The 25,663-nt window shown below is 44.9% G+C and overlaps 1 non-coding gene and 1 pseudogene across 2 annotated transcripts in view; both read left to right on the top strand.

Moving 5' to 3' along the window:
* LOC150031535 (NADH dehydrogenase [ubiquinone] iron-sulfur protein 2-like) overlaps positions 1-25,663 on the top strand; it is a 58,790-nt pseudogene that overhangs the window by 19,482 nt on the left and 13,645 nt on the right. Inside the window, exon 4 of the transcript XR_016525747.1 lies at positions 1-25,663. This exon is cut by the window's left edge and continues 13,502 nt beyond it; it is cut by the window's right edge and continues 13,645 nt beyond it. The product of XR_016525747.1 is annotated as an NADH dehydrogenase [ubiquinone] iron-sulfur protein 2-like (transcript).
* TRNAE-UUC (transfer RNA glutamic acid (anticodon UUC)) lies at positions 2,186-2,257 on the top strand. The gene has a single exon. It is a non-coding gene; the product is annotated as a tRNA-Glu (tRNA).

The following is a 25,663-nucleotide window of genomic DNA, read 5'->3' as shown; positions in this document are numbered from 1 at the left end:
CGAAGTTGCTTCAAATGGAGGTGGCTAAGTTTCAAGAAGACAAGGTAGACGAAGCAGTGCCTTTGATCAGGCCTTCCTTTATTCCGATTGATAGATTGATTGGCAGTGGGCGTGAACCAATGCTACTACTTGACCTCTATCCTATAACTATGAAAGTATAGCGCTCATCGAAGGCTGCACCAGTCCTAAAAGAATATAGTGGGGAGGTGCCACCTCTGAGAGAGAGAAAGCGAGACGGAAAAGAAGATTCAAGACAGCAAACTGAACGAAGAACATTGAACAACCAGTTCAAATAGACTCTCACACCACAGAACAGAGAGCCAAACCAACCAACTCATAAACAAACCTTAGAACAATGCAGTCATCAGAAAAGAAAATAAGGAAGCCCTATCCCACAGGCAAACAAAGGATATCTATCATTTCTATCTTTTCTTAGAGAAAGGGAATCCCTCCACTTTCATAAGTGCGCTTACCTAATCACAATCACACACTGGCATAAGCCTAAGCCTAAACTGAACTGACTGCGAAAGGAAAAGAGTCACTGTAAAATGGTATTAACTGAAGTAAGTAGACTGCCTAAAAAGAGTCACCTCCTAGCCAAGATTCAGAGTCATCTTATGAGAACTACTCCCTATAAGGCAGAACTCTTAACGATGCTTTTAATAGCTATCATTCTAACTCCATTCAATAGACTTGCCTTGTGAGATGGGAAAGGGAGAGTTTGCCCATCCGGGAATGGCTATCGGAAATGGTGTTGATGTTCTTTGTCCCAGAGAGGTTGGGTTGCTGGTCCCCTTTTCGTTTTCTCGGGGCATCAAGCCCTCTAAGTCTTGTTCTTTTTGTATTACCATTCACCAGGAGACGAAAACGAAATCTTCCCAATCCGGTCAGAAGAAACAAGTCAAATTGACCCGTTCCATTCGCACCACAAGCTTTTTGCCGGATCAGCATCCAATATTCAAAGTTTCGGCTCTTCCTGTGCCTGAATTACTACAGCGCCTTACCGTATACTAATAAATACTACTAAAAGAAGGACCACAAAGCCCTTTGATAGAGATAGGAAATGAACCGGAATGAAAGAAACGTAGTAGAATCACGCGGTGGAACAACGTAGTCGTTAGCGCTTAAGAAATAGAAAGAAACAAGCTCATGGACATTTTGGTCAGCATCATTCTTGCTTATGTCTAAGAAAACCCCTATTGCTCTAGCTGGACCGGGAGAACTGATTCTTCTCGAATTGACACCATAACAAGATTTACGCGCATCAATCGTTAACTTAACAAGGGATTTGCTTTCTCTAACCCACTTGAGGAGAGTGACAACTATCACTAGATTGTGAACCTGAAGTCTTGAGCGAGGACCTTCTTTCTCCTACGGCAGGGCACGAGCCTTCCCCTGAATTCTGTGATTGCTAAGTTGAAAGGCCAGGGAGAGATTCTCCACTAGCATTCTGGCTGAGACAGGAAAAAGAAAGGGTATGAATATCCGAATAGTTAACTCTCCTCCATCCCCCAAGCTGCGAAGAAAGGGAGCCGAGTACCGATCGGTTAGAGTAGCTTGCTTCTACGATGATTTGGTGGCAAATGATGCTGATTTGAGCACCTACTCAGATGAACAAGGACAAGATGAGGCGCAAGAACACCTTTGTAATACATAAATTTCACTGGCTTTTAAGCCAATAGAATAGGCCGTGTCCTGTCCGAGATTGTGGGTCGTACCTGGGTTAACTCGTTTGGTCTTGCCTTCAGACCCACTAAGTTTTCTAGTATACTAAGGATTACCCATATCGAGAAAGGGCCCGTGCTGGTACCATTGAAGAGTCAAATCCCGCCCCTGATCATGCCTCGATTCCTCTCCCTATCGGTCGAGCTGCTTCGCCCCTCTTTTCTTTTTTGAATTAGAAAGAACGGGGCCTCACTTAACTATTTGTATAGGATGAACAGCAGGGAGGATGAAAGACAAAGAAAGGGATCAGGGGGCTTTATGATCGGAGAAAGGGAAGGGGCGTGGTTGGTGTGTCACTGGGTCGGTGGGGGAACCCGTAGGAAGGGGGGACGACCCGCCGAATTCACATCAGAAATCGCCAACATAAACACAAACGAAATCGTCGAATTGCGTATAGAAACAAAACGAACCACTTCTATTCTCGGAGCCCACGGAGCGGTATATGAAGAATGGCTTTTTGGTCCCTTTCGTCCAGTGGTTAGGACATCGTCTTTTCATGTCGAAGACACGGGTTCGATTCCCGTAAGGGATAGGTACTCATTCCCGGCCGCTTTCTCTTAGTGTTCATTGCTGAGTGATCGCTCGCTATCTGGCTGGAAAAGGTGGTCCGGAAGCTTCCTCTCTCCCAGCAAGCAAGACGAGATCACCACTTTTCTCAGTAATGGACTTCCTTTCATTCTTCCTTACTTAGCCTTAGATGTCCTTTCATAGATTCTCGAACCTCCGACAGACGAAATCTCCATGCATGCGTTCTTTCCACATCTCTTTTTTTTCTTTTGGCCGTTTTTGTTAGGCATTGAACCCCACCTTAGGTGCTGAGTAGTGTCCCCCCCTCCCTAATACCTAAAAAAAAGTTCCGTCTATGGAGCCTAAAGCTTAAACCATGGCATGGCAGTAAGCAGTAAGTGGGCCTAGTCTTTGCCCAGTCTTCGCCTTCTTCAGTGGCCAAGTTGAAGCGTTCAACGTCGGCCTACCACCTTTCTTTTTCAAGGTTGAGCTTCTTCAATTCAAGTAGTGTCTTTTTCCTATTCTTATTGGTAAATAGCGTCTGGAAGCGAAGGCATTATTGAACGAAAGAGATGCCGGGTCGGTCAATTGCATTAGGTAGGAGATGCAGGACCTGTCTTAACCGCAAGTGCATTCGCTATTCGATTCCATCCTCGATCCCACCCTATTAAACTTCCCAAGTTTGTCTCTCTTTTTGACTTTTAAGTGAAAAAAAAGGGGGGGGGTGACAATCGGTAGACTTTCTTTTCTATGTCGCCGTCTCATCAATGAGCGTAGATTGATAGAGATGGCTTTTGTGCTGGTCAATCTGTATCCCATTCTTCAGGTATAGTTTTGTTTGATCACAGATCGGCAGGTGATCCATCCTTTCGCCCCCTTTGGTCAGTCAGTCGTCTTGATCCGCCAGAGGGTCTTGAGCTAGCTTCCTTGAAGAGGCTTGATGGGAAAGAGAGGTAAAAGAACCTAAGGAAGGTACCTCACAAGCTCTTGGATTCCATGGCTAAGGCTGACTTTGGCTGATTTTAGGTGAGGGTGGAGGAGTAGGATAGGAGGTGAGTGGTTGATAGAACCTCAGGATTCTAGGGAGATTTTGGCAATAAGGGTGGTGCTAGGGCTCAAGACAATTTGGAAGGGGGAGTTGGATCATAAAGAAGAGTTTCTTCCTTTGTTTGAAGAGGAAGAATCCTACCGGACATAGGAATGGCTAAACTGATTGTCCCAGGAAGAAAGCTAATGAAAGCAAAGGTCAAGAATATCTTGGTTTAACAGAAGTTAGTCAAACGCTTGTCTCTATCGTACTATGATTGCTAGATGGCATTCCAAGCTCCCTAATCAAATTCCTATCGAACGAGAATGAGTAGTACCGTGAGGGTATGGAGCATTTTTGAATCGAGTCTTTCAAGAAGTTATATAAATTGGATTGGCGCCATTGACGATGCCGTTTTGGGTGACTTTTTCGTGCTTGTCCTTGGAAATCAGAGACAAATGTTCGGATCAACCCCTTTTTCTAAAGAAGAGATTGAAGAAGCGGTGTTCAATCTAGAGGAGATCTTACTAATAATCAAAAAAAAAAGAAATACGATGGTTTTTCTTTAGGGTTTATTCAGGCTTTGTTAGAAGTGGATCTCATAAAGTTATGGAAGAGTGTTGGCATTGAAAATGAGTGGGTATTCAAAAAAAGACCTAAGAATTTACAGGAAATTTTGTTTTGTTATATAAAATAAGTACCCGAAAAAACAAAGCCACCTATCTATTAATATAATAATAATCAAAGGGCTTCTTTATAAACCCAACAGTGAAGGGATTTGACGAGACAGCGGTTCGGGTTGTTTAACCCTGCAGCCCCATTTTAGAAGTGCGTTTGAACAATACCTCTTGGTACTTATCCTTTCATTTAAGAAAGGCTCGAGAGACCTACTTGCCACGTGGCAAGAGGCCATTAGCCAAAAAAACAGTGATAAGATCTCAAAAGAAAGAAGAGTATTCGAATCCGGGGTCCCCTATGATACTTGGCACGAAGCCATGGGTCCTAAGGGAGATTGGAAGAGAAATCCGATCTCCACTCTCTCAAAGAAATACGAAGGCTATAAATAGGATATAGAAACCTCACATATACATGCGCACAAGTTTTTTACAAACGACTTCACACTTGGAGCTTTGAGGAGGCACTCAAGTGCTTGAAGGAGAAAGAAAGAGAAGCTCTCAGTAGGATAAGGAGGAGATTCAGTCCCCAAGAACCCAAAGGACAAAGACAAGGGAGCAAGGCCTCGAAGACCGGAATTCTTGCATCTTCTTCCCTATTCTTCTTCTCATTTTATTCTCTTTAAAAATGTAAAGATCTCCCGGTACTCAAAAGTCTTAGAATCAAATGTCTTCTCCTATGGTGTTATGTTCGAGAAAGCCGAGAGACTTCCCAGGAGTGTGTAACCCACCACCATCTTAATAAAGACCCTAAAGGGAGATTGTTGTGATCACTTTTCTTGTGTGAATCTTTCTTTCATACCACCTGGAAGCCTAGCTTTCACAAATAAACAAGGGGAAGAAAGCAAAAAAAAAAAGGATGAAGACATATGAATCCACCAATTACGACAAAGTTGACTTGCGTCAACCTCGAGCAACTACATTGGGATAGGACTGGGTTCCCCACTCTCAGAAGCCGAATTTGGAGCGGGCAAGTTCAATGGGACGGGCACTTCCGCACTAGGTGATCTCCGTCTTATATCGTCGGCCTCCCAGAATGGACGAAGCAGATTCTATCTCTCTCGTTTCATCGGGAGACTTTGGATAACGCTGGCATTTATGGTGCTGTCCGAGTCGCGCAAGAGTCTTACCATAGGGACGCAAACATTTATTGTTAGGGGGGCTTGTGAGTAGTGGAGCTGGGTGACGAATACCCGAAATTGGAAGAAAAAAACCTTGTGGGACCTGAAGAAAATCGCCGGCCTTCCTATTTATGGCCAAGTTTACGACGAGTACACTCCTTGGAATGAAGAGTTGTACGGCTTCGACGAGATTTCGAAAGAGAAGTACCATTCGGAGTGTGCCCGGGAACTCTTCGCGAAGTACCAACGCTTGGCGCTTCGTAATCCATATACAAAAGTTTACCATCACGTATGGGTTCAATTGAGAGACAGGCCCCACAGCCTAATAGAGCCAAGAAGAAAGGTATGTCAGAGACGGCCTACTTCCATTCTACCACAAGTCCAGCGGCATAATATGCTGGAGAAGAAGAAGTCCTTGCTGCTGCGAAGCCCGACTCCGGAATTCTCAAGTGAGACGACTTAGCCGCATTCTTGGCTCTCTGGTTGAGCCGCTTTGTCCTTCCGAACAACCGCAGCAACGTCCAACGTCATTCGCCCGGAAACATTCGTCATGGCCGGGTTCTTGGTGCAGGGAAAGAGAGTAGCCATAGCTCCGGCCGGCCGTCCTTGCCAGCATTTATTACGGTTTGGGCGCTGTTGCCCAAGAGAAAGAGGGTCCAGGCCAGTGCAATGCGGAATTCCCGGTCCACTACTTCTATGCATGGCTAGACCGGTATTTTCCTAAGCTGTATATGAGATTGCCGCTTCCGCACCTGGGAAAGCGGAAAGATTATGCCCCGGAGATGCTTGCAATTGAGAACATTGAAGCCGGGAAGTTCGATGCGAAGATAGCCAGGCTCTTTATTTGTCATCCGATGAGCTTCACGTGGCGGCCCTACAAGCATGGTATTTAAGAGATGCCCTAAATCTTGTATGATTGGTCGACAAGGTCGATGAAAAGGGCCCTTGCTACTTATTGCTGTTGTGAAAATGCATCAAAGATAGTATCTGATCTGATCCCCATGCGATGCGGCATTCTGACGTTACGGCAGGGCAACGTACGTGCTTCGGGCAGAACCGTAAAATCCCCCCCTGCAAGACAATTTGGTTTTGACTAATGAATTCCGGCACCCGGTCACGACGTCAATCAAGCGCGTCATCTTTAACCTTTCGGAACTGGCGGGGTACTGGGCACATATGATGAGAAAGGGCACCGGGGCTCCTTTCGTGATAATGCCGGATGGCAGAGAGGGCAAGATGGTCTTGGAGTATGTCCGATGGTGGCATCAACTGACGTTTTCTTACTTCTCGCAAGGAATCAACAAGTCATTCGATTTTGGGCAGCAACTCCCTGATCAAGAAAGAGTTGGGAGTCGAAGTCCTCCTTCTCCTGAACCCACATATGGACCCATTCCCGAGCAGGGGCAGCCACCCAGATCATCGCAACATCGGAAAGGTCACCAGCCCAGCCTTACGAAAAAGGGGCAAACCCGGACCAAAAGGGAGGTTCAGCACCCGTCAGCCAGCATGCATCCCCCATCAGGGAGGAAAGAATCAGTCCCATCATTTCTTCAGCACCGTTCTCGGCTCAACGGATGGTGACTCGAAGTATGAGGGCCCGCCAAACTCAACCGGCTCGCTCACATCTGCGTTCAAGAGTCGTAAGCCGAAACGGCAGCATCAGAGTTTACAGCTTCAGCTCCACCGGCTACACAGGAATCGCCAGCATCACGAGCACCATCCGCAGCACTCAAGGCACCTGAGCAAGAGCAGGCTGCCTCGAAGAAACGGTCGGGCAGAAGGTGGTTTGTTTGTGAAGGCCGGCCAAACAAAGGCCGGGAATCAAAACCTCTTGAGGGAGGAAAGAGAGGCGAGGCCCAGATTGGAGATGATCCCGGCGACGATCTACCTGAAGAAGTTGCCGATAGCTACATCGCGAGTCTCTTCCCTTCGGAAGCACAGCACGAATACCGCCATTCTCAAAAAAAAAGTCGAGGAAGAGATGGCTATGTATGAGAGGGCCGTAAAGGACTCTCTTGAGACAACTTTCGGGAGGCCAGTTCAGGCTTTCTTTAGAATTGTTACTGGTATACTGATTTTCGAATGCAATCCATTCGTATTTCATTCTTTCTTGCCTGAACTTTGCTTTTCTTTGCAATACCGAACCGAAGACGAAGGCGAAAGAAGCTCCAGCGGACCCCAAGGATAAGGAGAAAGGAAAAGCTGCCGAGCAACCGGTCGAATCGATTTCGTCCGACAAAGAAATGATCTCCGCACTTCGTCATGGGATGAGGGGCAACTAGAATCCCGACGCTCCTCCTTCTCCTCCCGAGTCACTTCCGGCTTACAGCAGGCTGCTTTCATCCCTCCTTTGGCTGCGATCCTTCGAATTTCACTACCAGTCCAAGCTGAAGAAGTGAAAGAATGGTCCCCCCCCTTACGCAATAGGGGCCGGGGCACCGATCATGTCAAAGCCTCCTGCCGAGCAAATTACTGAAGTTGGTTCTGAGTCGGCTGGTGATCCAGAAAAGGCTGCTGAACAGAGTGTCGAAGGAACACAGCCTACCGAATGTGTTCCGAAGTCCGCGGGTAAAGAAGTTGAAGAGACGGTTCAGTCGCAGCCGAACCGACTGAGATCACAGGGAGCGATCCCCACAGCCGCTAAAGGTAGCTGGAGCCGGGTTTTTTTCGATGTTTTTTCTTCCCTACTTCCGCTGCCAAAGCCTTACTTACTAGACGTCATAGGGGGGCGAGAGAGAGAAAGTCCTCCTTCTCACTCGACTTGCGCGAGTCACTGTCACTCCGTGCGCCATAAACACCACCCCCAATTTATACCGCATTCATCTTTCAGCAAAGTTGCATTGTGCTTTTTCTGGGGAACGTAAAGAGATTTAGTAGGTGATAAGTAGTTCCATAAGTGCAATGGAACAAGTTTCGATTGAGTTAATGATCAGTGGCTTGCTTGCCCCCCTTAAACAAAGGCACATCACTTAGACTGCTAAAAACTGATGCAAGCAAAGTTCCTCAGTACCTATGGGCCGAAGCGTTTCATAAAGCAGTGCATATTAATTACTGATTGCCATCGTCGACTATTGCTGGTGACTCCCCTCATCAAAAGCTTTTTCAAAAGATTCCAGACTATTCCTATTTCAAAGCCTTTGGATGTCTCTGTTTTCCTCATATTGATGCTTCACAAACAAACAATCTCAAAAGAAAATCGTTGGATATAGTAACATAAAGGGCAGTTTTGTTTGATTTTTGATGAAAGTCGATTTTTCTCTTCTATTCTAGGATTTTCGGATTCGGCTCCAATCCAATTTAGGGGGAGAATCGTCGAGCAGCAGCAGCTGAAAGCCATTCATGAATTTCAGCTGTTACAGCAGCCCACGTTCCGGCAGTGTGGTCAGACGTTGCTGCAGTCCATGTCCTCCACACCTCAGCCCCAACCACAACCAACATAGGGGGCTCTACAGCGGTCCTCCGCGTCTCAGCAGCAGCAACCTGGAGTGACACGTTACAGCAGCATTCATCTTCGGATTTTCAGCAGCCCATGCTCAGGCATGACCAGTCCACGTCACAGCCCATTCTCAGACTGACAGCCTCTACGATAAGCAAGTGAATGCTGGTATCCAATCAATTGTCTGAAGCTCCTGAGTCTCAGGGCCCCTTATATCCTTCTCCAAATCTCAGAAGATCCACACTCCTATTGATTGAGAGATTTTTCTCCTATGGTTCCTACTTTTTCTTACCTATCGAGCTTGAGCACAAGTCTTTCAAAAATCTAAAAAATCATGTGTTAAATGAAGCAGGAAACATTCCATGAATTAGTTCGATTTTGAAAGCGAAATCTGATGAGAATTGGAAACGAGGTTATACTTAAATTACAAACAAGAATAAGGATGCTCTTCAAAAGAATGAGACCTGGGATCTTGTCTTTCCACCATCTGACAAAAACATTGTTGGGTCAAGGTGGGCTTACAAGATCAAATACAAGTAAGATGGTTTTTTATATAGAGGTACAAACTGTAGCAAATTTTCTCACGAGTAAGAAAGCTCGCCTGCTTGCTCAAGGCTATGAAAAAGAGTATGGTCTTTATTATGCCGAGACGTCACCTTCAGTCCAGTTGCTCTAAATGGTACCATTCGCACCCGCTTACATTCAGCACGGACCCAACTTTCATCCCAGTTAGACGTCAATCAAGCTTTCCTTCACGGAGATCTCAAAGAAGAGGTCGAGGCCAACCCCCCCCGGTTATGAAGACTCTATTCATCCAGACTATTTGTGTAAGCTTTCAAAGGCTCTCTATGGACTCAACTCAAAGAGGCTTTGAAAAATTCAGCACAGCACTACTAACATTAGATAGTAGTTCAGCTGGATCACACCAGATTTTTTTGTCAAGCGCTTCAGGTATATCCATCCTTGCCATTGAAGTTTGAATAAGAAAATGAAAAAGAAAAATATTACCGGCAATGATTCCGCTGCTATTCATCAAACGAAGCAACATCTTGGCAAGCAGTTTCATATGAAAGATCTTGGTCCTCTAACCGGGATTGAAGTTTCGAAAGTCGACGGCTATGCATCTAACTCAGCAGAAGTACGCCATGGATCTTCTAAGCCGCCATGGAATGCTTCACAGGTTGCCCTGTGTGACTCCAGCTTAATGCCAAGCTGTATTCTCATGATGGTGAGCTGCTATCAGATCCATCGGCCTATAGGAGTATGTATGGTGGGTGGTCTCCAGTACTTTACTCTGACTCGCCCAGAGATTTCGTTTGCTGTTGGACTTGTAGACAAGTTTATACAGTCTCCTCGGGTTTCTCATTTAGTAGCTGATAAACGTATTTTGAGATATCTAAAAGCTTGACTATTCTGGAAACCTTGCCATTACTGTCGAGACCTATTCTATTAGAATAGCTTGGCAACCCCTACCTCTTAAAGCTGAAGTAAGGTATTCATGCTGGTGATCTTACAGCCAACTAATCTCGATGAAGGGGCTCCACTACTGGCTTTTGCTTTTTCTTCGGTGACTCTCAACGAGATTGGAAGAGCAAGAAAGAGACAGGCTCGCTCTAGTGCAGAAGCCGAGTAAAGGGCTCTTGCTGATACTACATCAGAGATTATTTTGTTGGGATGGTTACAACAAGATATGGGAGTCACTTTTTCTGGGCCTACTATTCTCATTTGTGACAACAAGAGTGCTATCCAAATAGCACACAATGATGTGTTTCATGAGCGAACAAAACATATCGAAATAGCCTGACTCTCTTTGATATTCTCTATGGATTCTGGGCTAGGTACCTAAGTTAGTAACTAGCATAGGGGGGGGGGAAAGCCTAACACAAAGAGTATTGAACCTTAATAAAAGCATAAGTCCGCCCCCGGTATGTTCTTTATTTCGTTCTTTCATGTGCTTTCTGGAATCCAAATTCTTCTTATACCATCGCTCGAAGGGCGGATCCGCGGAGCTACTATAACGTCAATCTCGTTGAAGTCGAAAAAAAGCCTATTTTTAGCATGTTCATTTCCTCTCGTACGTTCATGATATTGCTTTCACATGGCGCTCAAATAAATTCACTCTAATGGACTTAGCTTGCTCGTGTAACAACTCTCTTCAAATAGGCTTGCTACCTTGATTTCTGACTTGAATATAGACCTTTGTCCTATTATCGTAAACTTGGCTATTGCCATATACCTCCTCCTTCGGGTAGTCATGAAGAACGAGGAATTCCTCCTTATGGTATCTATCGTATTCTCCCATTCACGCCTTTGTTATATGTTCTAATGGAATTTCCTTTCGTAGGCTCAAAAACGGGTCGGTCATTCTTCAGATCTTTGTTGATTGGCCGGCTGATATGGATATGGGATAACCTATTTGAAACAAAGAGATTTGTGTAACGGCTTGGTGTACCGAACTTGGCTTATACATTCTCGTACTATACTGCATCCGCCAGCCGAACAAGTAAGGGATTCCTCGCCCGGTGTGCTGGCTTGGCTCCTGCTTTGGCTTCTTGATTGGCTATTGCCAGAGAAGACATCTATGTTATACCAGCAGACGGAGCAGACATGGCAATCAAAAGAATGAGCCAAAACCGAACAAGCAAGGCCAAAGCCAAATGCCGACCTAAGAAGGACGCTTGCGGGAGAGTTTCGAGTTTCCCGACAGGTCGATGTACAACCGACAGGTGAATGCTTTACCAAACTCGTGTACAACTCCTTGAATGTGTATTGATTTTCGCTTAAACCATGCTTGGTTTCCGTCACTCTTTCTCCCCTGACCAAACAAAAAACCATAAAGCCAAGATCTCTATAAAGCAGAATACAGATGTGCAGCAGAGAAGGAAGAAAGACGAATGCTATGAGAGCTTGGACGGAATAAGGTCTAGGGGGGACCGCCTTTAACATGTGAGGGGAAGACTAGTAAAAGATTAGAGCTGTAAACTCGCAATATAGACATGAAAAAAGGAAGGAGACGGAATATGAATGAACTCAAACTACATTTGACTGACTATACTCTCTTTGTCCCCTTTTTTTAGGGTGAGTATTAATAATAAGGGTGAGCCTAATATTAATAATAACTCTAAAGGAAAGGATGATACACGTCTTGGAGTTCATTCCCGAGCACAAAAAGCTTTTTTTCTGGAGATGGAGAGAAAAAAGTAAGTAAGCGGGGTTATTTCTTTCTTCCTTCCTGCTGTCCCCATTAGTTGATATACGGAATTGGAAAGGAATTCCAGATCATTCTGATTGAAGGCGGGATATGGATGGAATCGAGAGGGAAGAAAGAGTCCGGTTTCAGAGGCTTGATCCACTTTGTAATCATGGATCATGAACAAATCCCTAAATGCTTCTTTATACTGTCGCCCAGGTAGGGAGAACTCTTAGATTCTCGACGTTTTAGAGAGTTTTTATTCAAATCCATCTCCACCTATGTTGTGCCCTTCCTCCCAAAGCATTCCGGCATCTGTTATTCCAGGTCTCACCCTGTGAAGCAAAGTCGGACAAGGGAGAAAGACATGGAATTGATAGGGAACCGTAGCCAAGTGGCTAAGGCATAAGTCTGCAAAACTTCTATTCGTCGGTTCGAATCCGACCGGTTCCTACAGCGCCGCGCCATTCCACCCATCATTTTTTTACATGGTTAGTGTCTCGAACGGGGGCCTCCGCTTGCTCCTTCGTACGTTTGGCTTAGGCCGCCTTAGTTTCCTTACTGTATTTCTTTTCTTATTAGCAGTCTGATTTTATAAATGTCTCTCGTTTCTTTTCTCTTTCTTTAGCTGCTATCCTTGCTTCAGCCTTCGTCTTTCGGCTTTAGGACTCACTCAGTCTTCTTTAAGAAAGAAAAAGGTATTCTTTTTCAATACGATTTTCCCGACGAAAGGTTTCAGTCAGTTAGCTCATCATAAATAGATTAACCGACGAGTGATCTCGGCAGAAAATTCTCCACCGATGGAATGAGGACATAGCAAATAAGATCCTAGCTAGAGAGCGGCCCCTTTCGAACCAGAGTGCCCTCACTGGGGGAATTTGTTTGCTTCTATTCGGTATTTGGTTAGTAAAGCTTTGCTTACCTTGAAGAGCCCGATATTCTTCTTGCTGATCAACGATTATTACAATATCGGGTAACCCCGTCATATATTTCATCCCGCCCAGATATGTTTGCAAGTGAGATAATTGTCTCTTCAACATAGCGGCATCCCTTTTCGGAAGACGGTTGAGTCCCCCCGTCTTTTGTTCCGTTCTCAAGTCCCTGAACTTATGAAGTCTCGTTTCTGTAGTAGACCAATTTGTTAACATCCCCCCGAGCCATTTTTTATTAACATAATGACACCGAGCCCTTGTTGCAGCCCGGGCTACTGAATCCGCTGCTTTATTTTTGGTACCAACAATTAAGAATTGTTTGCCCCTACTTGCTGCATCAAAAACTAAATCACAAGCTTCTGATAAAAAACGAGCAGTTCTAGTAAGATTTCTCATATGAATACCTTTACGTTTTGCAGAGATATAAGGTGCCATTCTAGGATTTCATGATTCATAAAAGTTGTTATAGAATAAAATCAATTCAATGTTCCGTTCAATCTGTCTGTACTCCGTAGTTAATTAAATAGTTGCTATTTCTTTTCAATTGTTTGTGACTCATTCCTTCGGTATCAGTCCTTCATTCTATATATGCTATTTCAATGAATCTGTATCAGTTCATAGACCGGTAACACTTAAGCTTGAGTTCATTCACCGGAGGGTAAGAGAAAATCAGAATATCCTTTCCCTTATTAGATTCGGATTCGGCAGATACTTTTTACACCCGAGAGACTCTCTCTTATAGTGGCATTCTCTTCTCCAGGCCTTTCCCCTCTCCCACTGATAGGTAAATTCCTGTCTGGAAAGCAATCAGGTAAGCGAGCGAGTTCGACTTCTAGGAGTTAGAGTCCCTAAGGCTAACAAGCAAGTTAAGGCAATGCTGGAGTAAGTAAGCCATTGGGAGTTGCCATAGGTTGTGGGTTGTGGTTGTATTCCTAAGCAGGAAGAGTTTGCGAGCCAGTTCCTGTTGGAGTTGCTTTACTTGGTAGAGTCTAGCATTCCCATTCTTCGGCTGCTTTATTTGCGTAAATGAAGGAAGGGAATAATAGGACGCCTTTGAAGCAACGAAAAAAGGAAGTGGCAAAGGGTCTTTTTCGTCTTTATGATGTATAGAATTGAGTTAGGATTCGACTTGGAGCGGCTCACCCCCCTTGCAACAGGTCTCGGATTTCTTGAGTAGGCGGGTGGACCTGAAGGCCGTTTAGGGCTTGAAACCCGGACTTTCCATAGGGGGCCTGGCCTTGCCGCAAGATAGGCCATAGGAGCAAATGAGCGACCTATTTTTGAGTTAAGCCAGGAGTGTCTTTCTCGAATGAAAACATCAATCATCTTTGGCCCGGAAGGTTTCTTTCTCGCCGGCAGGAGAATCGATTGATTTTTTGGTATTGTGTATTATGATTGATCTGTAGTTCAAGGGCACTCTTCCTAATCCGAGTTTGAGATGGAATAAGACCCAGACGTAGAGTCCCGTCGGCCGGGAAGGGATTTTGTCTATTGATTTTTGACTCCGGCCTTACCTTTAAATAAGGTGTTCTTCTCTTTCTCCACGAGGGAAAGCTCTTTCCAGATGGAGTAGTGCATCTCTGTCTTGAAAGCCCGCCCTACAGATAGGAGTTCCTATCTCGACTGCCTATCCAACCCGAATACTCTTATTCGTGGTGGAGTGCTTCGAGTAGGATGGATCCGATCCCATCCCAGCAGTCAAACTCCTTCCTGACCCGGCTCACCTGCCTTTGAAGCTGGACTGCCTTTCTCGAAATAGAATAGAGGAGTCCCCCCGAGGAATCGAAAAGTTTGAAGTGGGATGTGGAATGTGATTGGTGATGGATGGTGGTTATGAAATCCGTTCTGCATCAGATGATGAGCCCATGCGAAAACTTTCTCTTTTATTGGCGCCCGATAGGTAGGCTATTAGATTGAGTCGAAAGCCTACCAACGCATAAAGGTTCCGATTCGAGCGAGAGCCCGAACAGGGGAGGCGAGAACATCTTGATCGAAAGCTCCCCCCTATCTCGAATAGAATGAATAGTGAGAAAGACTTTTCCAAATTCGATCAAATCGATCGAGAATCTCATCATCTGTTAGGTGGGCCAACCGACCGAGTTAGTTGGGCAGGGCGTCCATGTCACAGAACCTTTCTTCTAGCCAAGAATCCCATTATTGATCAAATCGGGGCGGATCCAATTCATTGGCAAATGAAAAATCGACCGTTTTCACCAGAAAAAAACCTAGAAAAGAGGAAGAGTCACTAAGACAAGAGCTAGGGTAAGCAAGAAGGAGAGGCTAGAAAAGGCGAGGCAAGGGGCTCTCCATTTCTAGGAAGATTGTGTCCAGGATCTGGTAATCTAAGCCTTGCTTCTTCTGGTCGGCTCGTATTAGCCTGTGCTTTATTACAGGTAGTCATTCCCCCCGTTCCTTTGGTCTTTTCAACGGTACTTGAATCTTAAGTCGCGGTCATGTCTCGCCCCCCCAGTATAGTGACCGGTTCCATGTTTCCCCCGAATTTCATCAGTTCCAGGTGAAAGTGCCTGCTCATCCATCTTCATTCCAAAGGCGAACATTTCCATTGAGTGACTGTAACAGCTATGGTTTACAGTCAATAGTTCTTAACCAACCCTTTCTCTTAGAGCTTTATAAAGCTTTAAGAGAGAATAGGGAGTAAGGGGGACCTTCGCTTCATTAGAAATTTGACCCGGACCTTCTTTCTTCTCCTGCTACGCCCTGAGAAAGTCACCGGCGGCAGGTTAGTACAGTTCTCCTGCAGCTGATTTGGCCCCGCGCTGATTCAGGAGCTTCTTCTTGAGTCTAGGAAATAATAATCAAATCAAAAGAAGCGGCTGGGCGAGAACAAGAAGCGGTCGTCGTCCGGCGGCCGGTAGCTCTACTAAGCGAAGAACCGCTCGCTGCCTTTTCTTCCCGAGTCACATGTGCTGGTAGCCTAGGAGAAGAGAAGCAAGCTACCTTCGCCTACCCCCCATATCTATAGGCGGCAATGGTCAGAGCTGGTAAGCATGGTAACTGTATCGGCGGCCGGAGCCGGCGCTCCGCGTTCGAGATAGGTTCCGCTCTGACGTACGCCCCACCTCACATAGAAGAAGGGGAACCCCTTCAATAGAATCGAAGAACCCGTGTGGGTGGGAGGGGATTGAATCATTCATTCATCAGATACGTCTTCTTCCGTGATCCATTTCATGTCAACTCTAATTAGTTATCAAAAGGTCGACTTTACAAAGGGAACGTCGTTTCCTGGGAACCTTGCAACCTTGCGGTTCCCGGTAACCGGCCGCATCGGCCCGGTTACCTTCGTCACCGTCGGTTCCCGCAACCATTTCTTTTTTTGATGTTTTTATTTCTGAAGGGCTTACGGGTCATTACACCAAAGGCTTGAAGTGAACGAGAGAAGCTATCGAGAGAGTACCAAATGCTGACGGTGACGAAGGTAACCTACTTTCGGTGGACGCGGAGCCAACGAGTTCAGTCGAACAGCGTAACGAGTCTAAGGTTACAGAAGCGTTCGCCAACTTTGATAGGTATAGCATTGCAAGCAAATAGAACAGAGGAGAGCTTACCGTTTGTTTCTATTAGAGTCGCGAGCTTGTTGTAGTCGGTCAACAAGAGAGAATCTTGCTGCTTACTTGCTATATCCCCGCGTTCTTGCACGGCTCCTCTCCCTATCGGTCGAGCCCTGCTTCTCCCTTCCCCCTCTCCCCGTTCTACCGTCCAAAACAAGGCCGTATGGAGTATAGCCAAGTGGTAAGGCATCGGTTTTTGGTACCGGCATGCAAAGGTTCGAATCCTTTTACTCCAGATTATGAACACCCGATCGGATCTGTCAAGAACGAGCTGACGACGACAGGGGAAGCGGCTGACTGCTGTCCCTGAGCCCAGCTTGTAGCAAGCCAAAAGTGTGACTTGAACCTACTTTGCTAAGAGAAGATCTCGAAGGGAAAAACAGACGGCAGAAAGCAATCCCTTCCAACCAGCCAACCCGCGGAGTTGAACACAAGCCCTTTTTAGTCACGGCCAGGAGATTGATAGAAAAACCTTGCCCTTCCTTTATAGTACTTAATGGGATACGATCAACATCAACGATAGCACCCAGAGGATACTAAACCTTGGATGGAAGCCCCTTTCTTCTATTCGGCCAGGGAAGTTGGTCAATCTTTAGCCAAAAGGCGGGGAAAGAGGTAATCTAGCTTTAACTTGAAGTACTATGAACCAAACAGTTTACTAAAACTATTCCAGTGTTGGGGCTCACATCGCTTCGGCCTATCTAGAGCGCTACTTGGTGTGGGGGAGGACGGTCAAAATGGTCGGCCCATCAATTATCAATTGCAAGCAGCCAAAGCTACGGCAGTAACCGTCGTTTCAGTAATCTATGAGTCTTTTCGAATATGTTCAAAGTCGAAAGCCAACCTCGACAATTCCGATCCCCGGTAAATAACTCATAATAAGTCCCCGTCAGTCCCATGTCCAGCCGGAGGACAGACTCTTCGTATCAGAGTGGAGTTCTGGTAAGGGGGGGTGGGACCTTACCTTCCCTGCCAATTGCTAAGAGGAATTAGTGAAAGAAAGAAAAAAAGAAAGGCTATTTTGGTAATAAGCTCTATAAGGGCTGGAGCTTACTCTACTTGCTATAGTGGAAATCAAAATACAGAGGCCGGTCCTACCCGGTACCGTCTTCAAAAAGTAATTAAGGTAAGAGAATCCCGTGTTCTTAGAGCAGAGCCATTCCTGGAATCTTTCCCTTGGCACGATAGATTAGATAGAATTAGAATACGGTAAAAGAGTTAGTTTATTATTTCTTCATTCTATATAATATACCAAATGAAAAAAGAGAAAGAAAGTCTAAAGTAGTGATTTCATGGACTAGACTAGTTGTGAGTAATTCAGTGAGCATCGGCAAAGGAGAGGAGATATATTGATTAAAACCTTGTTGCTGGCCTCGGCTTGCCCATTCCCTTGGGCGTAGTATGGAGTCAAGTTTTGGATGGTTATGCCATATTCCTCTGCGAACGCCCTTACCTGCCCCCCGGTAAACACTGTCCCCTGGTCAGCTACGATGGTCTCGGGTATCCCGAACCGATGGACAATATATGTTTTGATCATTTCCACAATCTCCTTCTGATCCACTGACTTCATGGGAATGGCCTCGACCCATTTAGTAAAGTAGTCCGACAACAATATAACAATGTCCCTTCGATTAGGCATAGTTTGAACTCGGATCCCTATGGAATTGCTTTATATGGTCCGGGTTTGCCCCTTTTTCGTAAGGCTGGGCTGGTCCTCCATCACTAGTATAGTGGAGGTCTTTGTTTTGAATCAAAAAATAAGCGCGTGAACGGATAGTGTAACGCTGGCGGTTTTCTCGGTTGATGGATGGGAGAAATTCCTATATCGCTTTCTCATGTTATTGTTATGTTGATGTTATATTAAAGAATGAAATCTAAAAAAGTGGCTTTGTCCCATTCTTGATAATTGTCTTTCTCATACTGTGTAAACGAACTTCAAGTCAACATTGTGTACTGTACTCAACAGGAAGTGTCACAGCCTAGGTTTTGGCCACCCCCGATGTCGATCTGCAGTATTCGTTTTATAAAGTAGTTTTCCGAGGCTCTAGGTTTTTTACCTAGAGCGATTTGCCTGCTTCTTTCTAGGCTATGGGTTACCTGTATCATGCAAATGTCCAACACTTAGGTGCTTTCTAAGATCATCCTATATGAAAGATGTATGACATGTGTGGATAATTAATGACTTGCAGGGTATGCAATATATTAACGTCCACAGAGTACAAAAGGTAAGACCTAATAAGAGAAATGAGCTTAGCACAACACGATATGGGATAGAAACCTAATCCTAAAAGGAGAAAACCCATCACTGAACAATCATAGGAATAGAAGAAATGGGTTCAGACCAAGTGACAGAACTCTCTATGAGTTGGGCTACATAAAAGATCCTTTTCTACTAAAATGGATGTAGGCTTAACTAAAGCCCAATGCAGGTTGAACTCTATGGAATCTAAGCCTCACTACCCTCTTAGAGCGTTACAAGGAATTTTTTGCCGGCCCCATATGGATTCAGCTTAATAGATTCCGCTTAGGGGTTTATGAGAGATTGATTGATGGACCTAAGCTAAACAACTAAGATTTCAATCTCCAAACTTTTATAAACCCTGGGATTGTTGGCTTTTAGTCGTCAAGAGGACTTAGTCGAAGTCTTCCTATCTTTGTTTGGTCGAAGTCGGCTAAGGCTAAGGGGACAATGCCTTTTTCTTTCCTTGAGACTCTTTACCGGCTGACCCGCAGTAATCTCCTTTTCTTTTCCTCGACTCGGACTAATGTAAGTGAAAGCGGGGGAATGTGCCTTCTTGTGACTCAGTCCTCTAGTAATTGAATTCTCCTTCTTTTTTGAATCGTATGTATTACCGATATCTAATTAGATTGTACAGCTCTTTAATCAATTGTGCTATGTCTTTCTAAGCGAGGTAATCTTTCTCCTTTTGGATGCGCATCCCCGTAGCGCTTAAGCTTTCGATCTAGTCTCTCGGTCTTCCAGTTTCAATCCTATCTCTTTCCCTTATACCTTATGTAATGTCTTCTTCCTAAGAGTCTGCTTCTTTGTTAAGTAAGAAATTGCGTACGTAAAGGAATCCTTCTATAAGCCGGTTCGTAGCCGGGTTTCAACCCGATTGTAGAGAGCGAAAAGAGCCTCTTCGTTCACAGGAGATGAATGAGAGTGCAGGTTTAGCGCCATTGCCGTAGTGCTTTTTGATTGTGGTAAGGAGAATGCTGTCCATTAGTTTTCCAAAGCCAGGGACTGGTCTTCCGGTTGGAAAAACATTGCCTCGCTTTCTCGTATTAGCAGAATGGGTCAGCATAATAGCATCGTCAATTTCGCGATCCATCACCTTATCAAGCCAAAGAATAGGTCTCATATCGCACATAGCTTTTTTGGTATCAGTCGGACTTCCATCTCATCATATTGGAAAGCCGCACTCGTCTCTCTGGGGGGCCGCGCCCTCTCTTCCTTTTTGATATATAGTGGATGCTCCGGCGGTGTGGCTTTGGCCATTGGTTTTCTTGTGTTGTGAGGTTCATCCTCACTTCGGAGATGGAAGATGGTAAGATGATGATGGCCCCTTCGGGGTCTTCGGGAGCATCAAGCTCGACTGCAGCAAATCCTGTTGGTCAAGTGGTGGAAAATAGAAATTACGCTGTTTCCCAAGATGATCTTTTTGATGCAGTGGAAGCAGAGGAAAGGAGAGAGTGGGAAGAGCTCCGTAACTCCAAGGAATGGAAAGAAAGTGAGTTTGAAGAGTTCGAAAGACAAAGTGACATTTGATATTCAGTAATTAACGACTTCAAAGAAGGCCTATTGTTTTAGTATGTTAGCACCTTCTTCACCTGGCATGCTCTACTCCATCCCATATACCCTCTGTCTCCATCTTCAGGAGAGCTATTGCTGTACGTTGAGTCCCCCCGCACTTCGCCATAAGGCCAACACTCTCTCCCAAATGCTATTTGCACCAGAAGACGAGACGAAAGGAGCGGGCATCATAGACTTTCCTTTTTCTCGGTAGCTAGATCAAGAGTCAGATCAGAGTAGAACTAGCTTTTTTCGTCACCTAAAATATCCGGCACTCGAGCTTTGCCTTTCTCATAAGAAAATGGCTCGGGAATGAAACTTACCGTACCGCTTGAAGGGCCTTTCTTTAGTATTTAGTAAAGGAAAGGGGGTATTAGGCTGTTATGCTATAAAGAAAGAGAAAGCTTTTACCCTACTAGTCTTAGATAGAAGAGTCAAAGGTTTCCTTCGGAGACAAGAGATCTTTTGCAACCGGCTCTCCGCAGTCGCACGGACTTGGTACATGAGGAGAACTAAACATGATTCTAAAAGCAGCTTATTGATCGATAGCTGTATTGCCTTGCTTTCCCGCATTCACACCAAAAGGAAAGAAAGGAGAGTCGTTTCATAGTGCTAGAAACCTTCCTCCTGCCATTACGGATTCTAACGCTGGAATCAGGCTTTACAGATTCAATCCAAATGCCTGGATTGCCCAAGAGCATAGTGAATGAATGAGAATCGACGAGAGCTATGCCCTTTTAGTCTTTGTATAAGGGTTGAAGCCCATCCTCAACTTAGATTAGAGCGGCTTCTGTTGAGTGTAGAAAGCTGGAGTGGAATGAGTCCCACCTACTCTACTCTATATATGTAAAAGAAAAGAAAAGCTTGCACGCGCTTAAACCTCATTCGTCAGCCTGAGACTCATTCTAAACAAGTTCTCTTCCTATACCTATAGGTTTGAATAAGGTATCTGCTCTTCCTAGATGCCTTTCATAGTGCCGCGAGTGTGAGGGAATTTCATAATCCTTCAGTCTTTTCCCTTCCCAGATGCTTTTACAAGCCCTACTAGGGAGGATTAGTATCAAAAAAAGGGTTGGTATCCGTAATAAACTCCCTTTTATGTCGATCTAGGGGCAAGCTAGCTTTTCTGAGTTCTTCCGCCTCAAACCTCTCCTTATTCGGTTGTGTTAGCATCTGCTTTCTCTAAAGCACTAACTAAGGAAGAAGCGTTCCAAGCATGGTCTGTGAAATGAGACCATTAGGCTTCCTTACTGTGCTTGCTGTAGAGAATGTCATTATCAACTCCATAGCCAACTCACTCATTCAGACTCCCAACTGAAAGAGTTTCATGGGCAAGCTAGGGTTTGATGAGCAATCAACCAAAGAAGCAGCCCTTGCCTTAACCCGCATCTCTCATGCCTAATAGAATATGGAGAGTGCGCAGTGGTGAACCAAGGCGTAGGAAAGGCTTCCAAGAAGTATGAGAATGCAATCACCTCCACCTTTCATCTATTGAGTCCGTCTAGGCAGTATAATCGAGAATGAGCAAGACTTTGTGTTGTAAGGCCTTTCCCTTGCTATCTTTTTCCCGCCTGTATTGCTTGTCCTGATTCTCCTAGTTCGGATGGAACCCCTGACGAGACTCCGAAGAAAAGAAGCACTTTATAGGGTTCATCTTCAAGTTGTGTTACCTAAAGGCAATCGAAGATTCCAAGTGGTCGACTCTTTTATGGCTTTTGACGGCTAGGTCATCTACGTAGCATTCTACGGTTTTATGCAACATCTCTCTTCAGATTTTCGTCATAGACTGTACTTCGTATCCTGCATTTTTGGAACCAGGAATAACAGATGCCGGTCTGCTTTCTCTGTTCTACAACCCACCCATAAGGGTATAGGGAATGATGGGTGGGGCACCAATCACTAGGGATTGCCCATAGAAGGGTTTCCAGGTACTGATGATCTAGGCCATTCCTTTAAGCTGGGAATCGTGGATTGGTCATACGAGATCCTAGAAAAAAGGATTTCAGAATACTAGGGCTAGGAAGAGATTAGCGATGCCTGTCTATCATTGCCCTGTTTGAGGATCAGATCCTCGTGACCCCATGGCCGATTGTGGGTTAATCCACCCCAAGTTCAAAGCGAACCTGGAAGGAAATGAGAGGGAGGAACCCATTTCCAGCACGAGCCAATCCGATAACGGAGAATGAGATCCTTTGAGCCCGGTGGTAAGGTCCAGTTATTTACACAGCCTTACACCACAAGGCTATACAACCTAGAGTTGCTTGATGCAGTGCCTTATGGTTGAACTTGCTCCACAAAGTCCCAGGAAACATTGATTTGGTTGATTTAGATGGAACCCGGACGGATCGACCTCTTGTCCTTCTTTCCGGGGCTTTCGTCTTTTTTCCTTTCCGGTTGGTCCTCCTTTGGCTTGTCCATAGAAGGTGCAAGCATCCCGGTCGTTGTAGAGTAAACCGGATTTCCAGCTCTGCTGTATGGGTGAACCAGGACGGAGAAAATCAAACCCGAACATGGAATGAAATCGTCTTTGATAATCTTGAAATTCAAAGAAAGATGGCCATAGGTTCGAATCACATAGCCTCAGTGTAATGCAGGATAACCCAGCCAAGATAGAGGGACGAGGCCAATAAGAAGGCAGAAGTTTCATACAAAGGTGCCTTTAACTGGCTAGGAAATGTGCTTCCTCTGGCTTCAAATCCCTGGATGAACTATACCATAGGGATGAGGACAAGCGAAGGAGCTGATAGGTGGAGGAGGTTTCCATTTCAGAGTACAGCTTATAGCTGTAGAAAAGAGTATAACGTGGGTCTATGCCCCTTTTACCCCTTATCACCGGAACTACTTAAGCTGGGTTGTCCCAACTCAAAGCAAAAAGAAGATTTGGAATCGGAGGTATTGCACGGGATAGCCTTTCTTACAAGCTCTTTTTAGTTAAATCGGTCTGATTTTGACCGTCCCACCTAAACATAAATAGCTTAGATAGTCTCTCACTGTGAAATGTTCGCATCCAAGTCGTTATTCCTTAATGAGAAGAGGCGTAAAGAGAGAGTTCCGTCACGTCTCTATGTCGACCAAGGTTATTTGTCTAATAGAAAGCGTTCTCCCGCAGCTGTTGAAGTTTTTATATCGAAAACGGGCGATCTCTTCCTCATATGAATATGTGTGTTTGGTGATTTGTGTCTTGGGTCGTCGATTTCTCGAAGGAGACTTTGAATGTGGGCTCTGGAGGTGCCTGTGTTACTAGGGTGTCTCCCCTGTGCTTCTCTTTAGTAAGATTTCGCATGGCTTGCTCTTCTAAATCAAATTTTGGCCTGCGGTAATGTAATCAGGATTTCATCTCCACAATTCTTTTTTTCTATGAAAGCAGGAAAGTTGAGTTCCAAATTCAGCCTTATTCCATGAGATCTAGAAGCACTTCCGCAACCTTCTCTCTCTCCTCCCTATCGCTCTTTTTTTTTGACTTCTTTCAAAGGGGAATGCAGGCCTTCCTTAGAAGTTGTCGCTCGATCGAAAGGATATAACAAACACATACGAAACCTTAGCTTCGCTGACTTTCTGAGGTATAACCTTCGCCACGACATTAGTGGCTTAGCTCTTCGCGCTTCCCGCAGGCTTTTTTTATAGAGAGAGAGTAAGGGGGCGCGGTACGGAAGATTGGTCCGTTCCGCAAAGCTGAGCTTTTCGGTTCGCTCCCCCGGCCTTCTTACCAGTCTGCCTCCTTTCTCTTGATGGAATATAACAATGCCCGAGCTCCAGCTTTGCTTGCGTTCTTCACCGGCGCTTGCCGGGGATGTATCACTTATCCCGCTCCTAAGGTAAGGAGTCCTCTGTGTGTTAGAATCTTTACGGGAATGAATCGCATATGTTGGTTGAGAATTGCTCGGGAATTCATTGATAGTGACTTTGCCAGGTTCTAGGGGTTCCCCTCTTCTTTTTTGTCGATCGAGCCTTCCCCTCTCCCTATCGGTCGAGCTCAATTACATCGAGCCTCATTCCACTCGTCCAGCCCTCTTCACGAACTTGTACAATCGATGCCACAAAGATAGCCAACTCGATTATCAAAGAAATAAGGAAACGGGCGACGATTTGGCACCAGATATCCGGAGGTGTGGAAAGAGCTGCTGTGAAAAGCGGAAAAACCATCAAAAAACGACGATTGTTCGTGAAGGTTTCCACAGAAAGACCCCTTAGTTCTGGCAAACGGATCACAATTACAGGTACCTGGGAGCATACCGATAGAATGAACGAAATACGAACAGTTAACATAATATGGTCATAGATCTTAGGTTGTAACTTGATCATGAGCGAATTTGTTGATGTTGCACCCACGAAGTATGGAAAGTGCCAAACATTGGGAACTACCCGGGGAAGAGTTAGGAACAGGAATAAGGAGAAGCGAGAACCACTTAAATAGAGGAATCGATTGTATTTCGTCCTTTGTTCTCCATAGCAACTGGGGATCAAAAAGCACCAAATTTGATGACTTATTAAGGGAAAGACGAAGTAAGAGCATGCTATTGAAGACATTGCAACATATGTCGGGAAGGCCTCCGTTGATTGTGTACAAACAAAATACGAGTCCAAAGGCAGGGTAAGAAAGGGTTTAGCTAATGGAGATATTAACTCTTCCGGGAACCAGTAACGCGTAAACCATGTCAAACCAAGACCGATCAATATCCGAACGAAACGGATTCGAACTTCTCCTAGAATAGTTTCCGGTGCGAAATGAAATTCATAGGATATAGTTGAGTAATTCAAAGGATATATATAAAGATTTGATAGGATTCGATTCATTTTCATAATAAACAAAAACAAATAGGATTGATTATGTATCAAAATTGCATCACTACATCGAAGGCTTTTTTGTAAATATATTGAGTTGATAGCTTGGTACCCAAACTGTATCAATGATTGTGATCCTCATTGTGTACATAATTCGTGTTAGGATCTACCAAAGAAATTGTTGGGGTATAGGGCATATAACAAAAAAAAGAGTTTCCATTTCATTTCGATAAAATCAAAAAAAGAAAAAGATCTTTCGCAGGAGCGAAGCAGCTCGACCGATAGGGAGAGGGTAAGGAAAGAACAAAATTTTCAGCACATTTATACGAATAAGTCTTTCTTTTTCTAAAAGCATAAGTAGTAAATTTGACTAGGGTTCCCATACATGCAAACATACAAAAGAAAACCAAACAAAGATAGTTAGCATAAATAGGACTCCAGTAAGCATCGGAGTAGATCTCTACTAAACAAAGCCAAAGAAAGTCATGCATTAAAACACACTACTTTGCGTCTACAGACAGACAATCTAAACAAAAGAGTCGACGGAATATTCTAGTATCCCCGGTGCCCGTGGGTGACTGCCTGCACTATGAGTGCTTGCTGCTCCGCCCGCAGCGCTTGCAGCCTCCCCTCCAAATCCTCGATACGCTCTCTGGCAGCGCGAATGCGCGCTTCTTTCCAGGCAGGATCCAGTGTTCTAACACTCCTCAAAAAGTGGTTTAGCACTCTACGCTACGGCGCTCTTGAATCTGATTTTGCAGTTGCCCCATTTCGGCTGCAATTGCAGAAAGCCTGTTTGCTGCATCCATAGCCATACGTGCTAGTACTCAATTTTTTGATTTGAATTTGATGAAGTGAAGACACTTTTCGAGCCTCCATTTATAGAGTGGTAGAGGAATCTCGCCAT

Source organism: Benincasa hispida, unplaced genomic scaffold, assembly GCF_027475165.1.
Source record: "Benincasa hispida cultivar pf3 unplaced genomic scaffold, pf3_genome.v1.1 HicScf1166, whole genome shotgun sequence".
Lineage (NCBI taxonomy): Eukaryota > Viridiplantae > Streptophyta > Magnoliopsida > Cucurbitales > Cucurbitaceae > Benincasa > Benincasa hispida.
This window is presented reverse-complemented; position numbering and strand designations above follow the sequence as displayed.